A 9499-nucleotide genomic window follows, 5' to 3' on the forward strand; every position below is an offset into this window, starting at 1 on the left:
CATTGCATGCGACTAAACTTTCTTCAATGTGCAATTACACAAATGCTCATGCAGCTTTACATAATGATTCACGGCTGCATACATTTTAGATTTTTGACTGCTTCCATCTGCATGCACGCTTTTCTATGTACAGTTCCCTATGTATTTTTCCATATGCATACTGCGTACAATAAATTTTTGTAGACATTTCCAATAAACTGCTTATTAGCAAACCCCTGCAGCGAGTGTTTATAGAATAACATTGCCTGCCGAAACATAATTGGCAAAATGTGGTGTATTATCTAGTATGTATGGTGTCCCAATAATTTTAGCCAAGCTGGTCCATGAAAATCAAAGGTTAAAAAACAACACGGTGCAAGATATATGATCATAAAAAGACCTACAGGTCAGACTTCTGAATTCACGGCCTAATGCACGCCATAGGTCTTAAAATTGGATCTTATTGCAGCGTCTTTTCTTAATATTATTTTTCATTGAACAGCTTCACTAAATTTAAGTTAGCTGGGACACCCTGTAAAAATCTAAGGCTGAAGTCTTTAGCTTAGCTATAGACTGATCTACAGGAACTCTCTGTATGCTGACTGTACCACATTCTACAAAAAGTCCATATACAGACTATATACTGGTCTATAGGAATAGTTTATAGTCTATAGACATTTCATAGACATGTCTACAAAAGTAAAACCATATAAGCCTATAGAATTTTGCCTATAGACACTCTGCAGACATTTGTTTACCAAAGTGAATTTTTATTGATCTATAGACCGTCTATAGTCAGTCTATAGAATCAGACATTTTCTAGACAAGTCTACAAAAAGTGTTCGGCCAAAAGCCCATAGACTGTCTATGGACTGGTCTTTAGGAATAGTCTGTAGATAGTCTATAGACATCTGTCTATAGACATTTTATAGACTTACTTCCGCAAAAGCAGAACTATATAAGCCTATAGACATTTGTCTATAGACACTCTACAGACATTTGTCTACAAAAGTGAAACTTCATATATCTATAGAAAGTCTATAGTCAGTCTATAGACTCGGACATTTGGTAGACTAGTCTACAATTAGTGTATGGCCATAAGTCCATAGACTGTCTGTAGACTAGTCTAAAGAAATGTCTACAAAACGTCTGTTGACTTCATAAACAGATGTCTACAAACTTTATATAGACTTTCTACAAAAATCTTTCTAAGGGCCGGCAGCTTTTTACCTGGTCATGTCTTCCAAGGCCTTTCTAACTTCATCGCGAGTTATAGGAGCCTCTGTATGCGGTTGATCACTAATTCGAACGAAAGTACCTTGACTGTTTTGGGAACTGTACAGGTCTGTATAGAATTCTTCCGCTGCTTTTACTATGTCATCTAAATTGCTGATGATATTACCATGCTTATCTTTCAGTGCATACATGTAACCTTGTCCTATTCCAAGTTTTCTTCTCACTTATTTCGTGTTGCATCCATATTTTACTGCTTCCTCAATCTTTTCCACGTTATAATTTCGAATATCCCTTACTTTGTTCTTGATCAGTTCTGACAGTTCAGCGAATTGTATCTGATCTCTCGAGTTTGCCACTTTCATGTTTTATCGTTTCTTTACTAGGGCCTTTGGTGCTTGGGGAAGCTTACCTACTGGTTGCCTTGGTGCCTTACCTCCAACTTCAATTGCTGCTTCTGAGATCAGCCTAGTTGTAGTTTCATTCATTGTCTCTATGTTGTCTATGTTGTTGGCACTATGGTGGGATAGGCAGAGAGTATGAAATCTATTTCATTCCTTGTTTCTCCATTAGGGCTTTCCCAGGTCCACTTCCTGCTGTTGCGGTGCCTAAAGAAGGTATTCATTATTCGGAGCCTATTCCTTTCCGTAAATTGTCCCAACATCTCTCCTCTACCGTTCCTAGAATCGAAGCCGTAGTTGCCAATTGCTTTCTCACCAGCCTTATTTTCCCACACTTTTGCATTGAAGTCGCCCATTACTACAGTATACTTAGTCTGCACCTTTCTAATCGCCAATTCAACATCTTCATAAAACTGTTCTATTTATTCATCATCCTGACTGGAGGTTGGGGCGTAGGCTTGTACTACCTTCTTTCGATACCTCTTATTCAGCTCTATTACGACGGCTGCTAGCCTCTAATTAATGCTGTAGAATTCATCAATGTTGCCCGCTATGTTCTTATGGACTAGAAATCCTACCTCGAATTCTCTATCATCTGAAAGACCTCTGTAGCAGAGAACGTGGCCGTTAGTCAGCACTGTATAAGCCTCACCAGTACTTCTAACCTCACTAAGGCCAATAGTATTCCAGGCAATGCCTGATAATTCCTCAAATAGCCCTGCTAAGCAAGCCTCCCTCGAGAGGGTGCACGTGTTGAACGTTGCCAGGTTAAGATGCCAGTGGCGGCTTGTCCGGGTCCAGAGATTCTTAGCACCATCTGTCATGTCGCAGGTCTGACCGTCGCCTTGGTCAGGTGCTTTGCAGCCGGTGAGAACTGAGAGCCATGAGGGGTGTAGTGTCTTAATACTGCTCCAGGGAGGCCACTTGCTGTTCTGGTGAGGGAGTGACTTTGTGGAAACTAAGTGGGCCTTCCTGATTTGGTTGCACCTAGACTAGTGTAGCCCAACTAGCTTCTGGGCAATAATTTTTGTGCCGGTGTCAGGCACCACTCCATGCGTGAAAATGTAGTGGACTGGAGTAGGATTCGAACTTGGGTCCTTCAGATTAGAAGCCGGGTGTTCAGCCTCTGCTCTACGCCATCACATACGTTACCTGTAATGTACCTTAAATGTGCAATTGCCTGGACTAGTTGGCAATTTTCATTGTACATGGGCGACAGCACTTGTCCTTGTCGATAGTTACTTTGTCTTGCATGTGCTTCACGCTGTAAACCTTTATAAGTGGTGCAATAATATAGTGCGAGGTCATGAGACACAGGAAGGATTTGCCTATGCTATAATTTGTGATTGATAGAAATGCAGGCCTAGACATTTGAAATAAAAATCAAAGCCTCATATGGAGTAATAAGAGAAGGCACATATTGCTCGAGCTCTTATTAAGCAGTCTACTAAACTTGTAGTTTACTTGTCATTTTAGTATTAAAGTTATTGTTGTTAATTAAAATTAGTTGACATTACACACTTCGTTTTCTATCTGCCTCGCGGTCACGAAGTGCGCTTGGGAGTGTCAACACCATCATTGACAGCTCGCATGATGCTCCGCTTATGTTTAGTAGAGGAAGCGAGCGTATCCGAGGCCGGCTGTTCTGATAACGAGTCCTGTTCCTGCGAGAGATTAGGAGGCACAAATAAAAACGGTGGAAAATTGGAGTCTAGCATGCATGAACCCCCGACAACATCCCAAGACACAATGCGACGGCACGAACAGACGTTGATTCACTAAAACGCAATTACAGGATAGACCACTTATACTGCAAGTCACCAGAATCGCGAATATCCGCACTTTAAGCGTTATCGCACTCTAAACAATGCAAGAGTGCTAAGTTTGCACATGTGCAAAACATATAGATCAAGCAGCCGCGCGTATCCGAGAATCGAAGCCTGCGAGCTGGAGTTTTGCATCCGTTTCAGTTTACGAACGTTGAAGGGAGGGGGGCAGGTTGGCGCGCGTCCACTTTTGTAGCATGGCCTGGCTGGGCGCATGGCTGTCAGTGCGTCTGAGTGCATACTCAGCCCAGGCGTTTCCCGTTCAAGAAGTAATCTGCCGCTTATTCAAAAAGTGGGCGTGTCATAATGGCGTTGCATCACGTGCGTTATCTTCCAGCGCGTATAGTACTGGAGGTTGCATAATCTCGAATTTCGGAGACGCGCTGAAGCGAGTACCAGACGAAGCATCCGCTCCCCGATGCCGGCGCTTTTCATGAAAGCGTTGTCCTACTGCGGCCGACCCTATTAACTGCGCGGGCAGAGCATCGCTGGCTTCGCTTCATTACGCCGATGTGAAGATGTCGCCCAGGTGGAATATAACCGCTCTTATGTCGCAATCTTAAATTCAACAAAATGTTTTTTTTCGCATTTGCTTTTTCCGACTGCCCTATAGTCCGGAAATTTTTGCAGCCCCTTCCGTGTAAGAAAAATCCATCGGCAACTGCGCGCCTTGGTGTAAAATATCAAGTTTCAATAATTAAGATTTGATATAATGAACAAATCTGCCGATTTTACCGACTTTGTTATATCGAAGCACCTTTATTAATTGCTGAAGTGCGCGCCCAAATATATGGGTTTAATTTTTTTGTTTCAATGCATGACACGGTGTTTGGTTATAAATGTGCAACAACTGTGCATGTTTGCCGCATTTTTGGTGGTGGATATTATGGTGCACATCTGGAAACCCATGCCATCCTCGAAAAAGTTGATCACTGATTTGTTAATTAATAGATTGCACATTTCAAATTCTTGTGTAAGTACTGTCTGTCTCCTAGTCATCCAGCTCAATGACTACAATTATGCTAACAGCCACAGGCGATTTTCTAAAATCCTGTACTGTCTGAAATAAACCGCTCACTATCAAGAAATGCCAGTGCAAAGTTTCAATCTGGTAAGTATGCGAAACTTCCGGAACTGACAAAGCAATGCGACTTACCACCTCCTCTTCCAGGCATAACGCTATAGATGGTGAGGCTGCACAGAAATTTCCATCAACTAATGTTTCCTGCCTTGCAATGACAATGAGAATTTCCTCGATTTCTCCAAGAGGGGGCCACTGCAAGCACAAAAGACGCCTGTATTCAGAGCTGCCCTTTTGCTAGTAGAACACAACTAATGTGGGCATTTTTACGACATTGTTGTATGAGCAAGCATTTGAGCGTCCCTGAAACACATTTTGATCATAGTAAGAGAACATTGCCTATCTGTAGAAGAGGTTCTTGTGAACATGCGAGTAAAGTATTAGTGCACTGCACAGGGCAGAAAATTTACAATCTTGTAGTAAGAGCACTGGAATTTTGTCTGCGCTCGCCTCCGCAATGTCGTCATGCAGCTTCATCGCAAGTCGCGATGCCCACCAACTAGCTTTGTGATCACCAGAATATTCTCCGATTCTTCGTAATAGTATTATTGGTAACGTTGAGTTAAATAAAAAATATGTCTGTGATCTCAAAAAGACTAAAAAAACAATTCAGCTTTGCACAGCTTGTCTACACACGACGGTTGCGCACAGCTGCGTCTGCTTAACGTGGCCTCTGAGACGCCAGCAGCATGCTGAGCAGCGCAGTCTACCACGGCTACCACGGCCGCCAAGCGGTTTCGCGATGAGACATCTCGCGGCCGACATGCTAACCTCTTCTGCGGGCGTTTGCCCCCTTTGGCTTCTCTCCTGCGTTGCTTCCAGCGCTAGTGGAGACGAAAGGAGAACGTTGCTCATCGGTGCGGCAACTAAGTCTAACTCTTCTTATACTACAAAGATGTGAAAATTTTTAGGGCTGGAGATTCCCGAGGTGATGTCATTAATTAGTGAGACCATTCTATGATTACTAGTTACAAAAGTGCTTTAGGGTTCCTTTAAGGGATTTGTTACACTTGTAAACAAACAGTAAGGAGAATGAAACCAGCAGGTTGCTGTCGTCTAAGACGTAGCAGTCTCCTGCAATTTTTTTAACTACAAGCAATGCTACAGTTAGCAGGACCGGAGAGCCACAATCTGCAAAAATTACGAGTGCTTAATAAGAGAAGCATGTGCTGACAGTGTGCAGTTTTGTGTGCATTTTTGCCCAAATATTGAAATAGGTTACTCATTAAAATAAAACATAACCAACCAAATTTTAGATTTACTTCATGATATCCGGTAACACATTTATTGTGCTCAATATACAGCAGAATCTCGTTAGTTAGAACTCCATGGGGACTGGAATTTTATTGGAGTAAAACAAAGTTCAAACAAGGGAGAGCCCTTTAAATATAGCACCGGATAATTGCGTGGTACTGCGCACAAACCCAATACCTTCACTGGATTTGCATTGAAAAAGTCTTATCTTTCCTCTGTCAGTGCATAATGACATGTGCTCGTAGAAGCGTGGGCTCATATTCATAAAGACCATGTGCGATAAGATTGCACCTCGAGTACCGTTTGCTGTGGGTGTGAGCGAAAACGTGCGAGGATGAGCCGAGAAGGGTAGTGCTTTGGGTGTGCCGTACTCCCACCTGCTCAATGTTGGAGATCACGTGATCAAGCGGCTTGAGCCCTTCCTGCTACTTTTAAGCCGTATGAAAAAAGGACAAGCGATGCTCTGCTGGGTCCAGTTTGGTTCCTCGATATTTTTTCCGACACGTGACGTTACGGTAGCTAGCGACGCATCGAACCTTCGCTATTGGCTTGGTTTTGTCCAAAAAGCGGCGCACGGGACTGTGAATTTGTTCGAAATAACTGTTGTGTGGTTTTTGGAGTTTGAATTCGCTCGAGTTTTTCTGTATTGAAATACACAGGACTTGACGGGACCACCAGAGCAGTTCGAATGATCCATCAATTAGAATTACTGTATCCATATGCATATGTATCCAGTGAGCAAGTTCATCCAGTTGACTGTAGTACAGGAAGTATTTTTTACATGGTGACGAAAACAAGCGCTTTGCCAAAATTGTGTCCAGATGTATTGATGCCTGCTGGTGTTCCTGTGGCATTATTTGCAAATTTAACACTTCCGCTTATAATACTACATATTGAACACAGAGCTATTAGTAAAGATAATTTAAGGTTAGATAAGTATGCTTGCATCACATGGTTAGCACTTTACAACTACTGTATTAGTGTGCCACATTTGCACTACCTCCATGCACAAGCTTATAGTTACTAGTATGAAGGTTGTGTAATAGATTCATCATCATCAGCATATTTTCATGTTCACAGCAGGGTGGAGGCCTCTACCAGCTACCTCCAGTTACCCCTAACTTGCAGTAGCCGATTCCAAGTTATGCATCCAAATTTCCCAACTTCATCGAACGACCTAATTCTCCAGCGTCCTTCACTGCACTTCACTGCCCTTTGCACCCATTATGTACTTAATAGACGCCAGGTTATTCACTCCATGCATTACATGCCCTGCGCAGCTTCAATTCTTTCTCTTGATGTTAACTAGAATATCGGCTACTCCCTTTTTGCTCTCTAGTCCACACTGCTGCCTTCCCATCTCTCAACGTTTCGTCAACATCTTTTCTTTCATGGCTCATTGCGCAATCCTTAACTTCAAGTTTCTTAACCTCCAAGTTTCTGCCCCATGTGTTAGGGTATTACCTGTATAATGCAGTAACTTGTACACTTTACAAAAATAGCAGTAAGCTGCCAGTCATCAGATGTAACGAAGTTTGGCACATCAAGAGCCAAAAGAATCCATCTCACAAACGTGGTTGTTGTGCTCCCCTAGATGCTCGTTTCTGTGCACTCCACGACGGTGCTCAGGCGGTGCGGTACATACAGCATTGGCCTGAAAATTGGACTGGTATTGTACGCAGACAATCTTGCAAAGTCCTCGTCCAGTGTCAATGTAGATGCGACAGGAATTGCGACAGGCGGTGAAGCGGTAACATTGTGTTCATCTCACGGCGCTGACACTGAAAGCAAAAAACAAAGCAGCAGCATATGAGAGAAGTACCACGAGCATCTCTGTTTTCAAAGAAATGGTTCTTACTGGAAACTTTCGCACTGCACTTGCGATTTCCAGTCAAATTTCCACAGCATTCCTGGTGGATATTATCTGGTCAGTAAGCACTTACAAAGTGCAAGAAGGTTGGGCCCTAATAGCGCGGTTATGACTGCCAGCGCGTGTGGTGCGGATTGCTCCAGTGCAATACATCGGTGTGGCTAATGGCACGAGAGATTTGCATGTGTTGCGTCGCATTGCACCGTAAGTCTTGGACGTCATGGCTGATTGCACTTAGTGCCCACAGCTGTCATCACATGGCGCCCACAAAAAAGTGTAGAAAGATACGCATATTTGTCCCGAGCAAAACAAAAAAGTCAGTTTTGCCACAAAGGTGGAGCATTGATGGCGATAGCAGAGACAACTACACAAAGTAAGGTTCGCAATTTTATCGGTGTCAGGCACGCTCAGGCAAACATGAACAGATCTCGGTCGATGACCAAGAACAACGCGTAACAGCGCGAGCGAACTCTTTGCATTATGAAACATGAGATTAAGCGACCGCAAACACTAAAAGCGCGGGAACACGATGTGCATCATGGCACCAACTGCATCGGATTGCCCTTTGCACTTGCTACACATTACCTCCATGATATGGAGCGTGGTCCACGTATGGACGCGCGCGCTACGGTGTGGGGAAAGGGCAAATTATATATCAGGGATGCAACAGCGTGCTTACAATTTCATGTTTGCTCTACGGTTCTATCCGTAGCATTGGGATATTCCGTGCGCTTGTTGAGATGGATTTTTCAATATTAAAAATTTGTACTGCATACAATGCGCTTGCTCTATTGAGTGTCGATAGTTGATGGAAGAGCCGCTGTTTCAATTGTGGCTGCACCAAAACTCAGAACACTAGCACAATACCAGGGAGTATCGATTGTTCATGGAAGAGCCGGCATCGCCCATGCACCTCTTGTTTAATTCGACTCATTGGATAATTCAGCCAATTTTATTCGTCTCATCAGGGTTAACAGAAGTCAACTGCGAAAATATGTTAAACCACTGTGTTCATTCTGTGCCCACATGCACATGCATAACGCAGGAGGATAACAAGTTTTCTGGGTGTATAATATATTTTGGGCACAAGTAGACACCCCTCAATATGTGTAAGAAAAGCACATCAAATGACATTTACGGCCATTCCTCACTTGCTTATCACTAAGACTCTCTCGCTGTCTTTTCAAGATACTAAAATGTCCAACACAGTTGATGGTGTCTTGCGTGCTCACCTGTGCTTGCGGGAGAGTCCGTCAGCCAGGATGGCGATTCCCTGTGCGCATCTCAGCACTTCGCGATATCCTCCCGTATGAGACGCGGATAAGCTTTCATATCCGGGCTCATAAACTTCACGACAGTCGGTGCTTGGCCACTGCAGGATGCAGTGTTTCATGGGCCTTCGTCGGCATCGAACTCTTCCGATTCATCTTCTGTGGCCTGCTCGGGGTCTAGTTCCATGCGCCTGCAATTGGAACACCGCTGTGTTGACCAGGGCACCACTTTAACGAGTGTGCACGGTAGTCAGATTACAAGCATGCATGATAATCTCTTCAGACAAACATCTCTGCTTTATGTGGTCTATTACCCTCCGACAAAAAATAACGCCTCATTGCACATTGTACAGACAAAAGTCAGTATCCAAGGTGCTTTGTCATAATGACAATGCTCGGGTGCTGTTTTGCTCATCGGTGGCAGTAAAGGATTGTGACGACTTATGATGCCTCAGACCGTATCTCATCGCAAGTGATTTCAATTGCACTAGCGGAATGCGGCCGCTTAAGTCACAATTATCTCTTGAAGCAAGTTGTTCTTTGGCAAGAATATTGTGCAAATCCCACGTGCTATGGGAATCGAT

The 9499-nt window shown here is 43.5% G+C and overlaps 1 long non-coding RNA gene across 2 annotated transcripts; it reads right to left on the minus strand.

The window, feature by feature from the left end:
• Positions 1 to 3072: 3072 nt before the first annotated feature.
• On the minus strand, positions 3073 to 9174 carry LOC125942637 (uncharacterized). 2 transcript variants are annotated; one of them, XR_007465277.1, is made up of 4 exons: positions 8877 to 9174; positions 7344 to 7555; positions 4596 to 4715; positions 3073 to 3277 (listed from the first exon to the last, which is right to left on the minus strand). It is a non-coding gene; the product is annotated as an uncharacterized LOC125942637 (long non-coding RNA). The 2 variants fall into 2 exon arrangements; XR_007465276.1 differs by having other exon boundaries at positions 7344 to 9174.
• Between the last annotated feature and the right edge of the window lie 325 nt (positions 9175 to 9499).

The sequence above is a fragment of the Dermacentor silvarum genome, chromosome 1, assembly GCF_013339745.2.
Source record: "Dermacentor silvarum isolate Dsil-2018 chromosome 1, BIME_Dsil_1.4, whole genome shotgun sequence".
Taxonomy (NCBI): Eukaryota; Metazoa; Arthropoda; class Arachnida; order Ixodida; family Ixodidae; genus Dermacentor; species Dermacentor silvarum.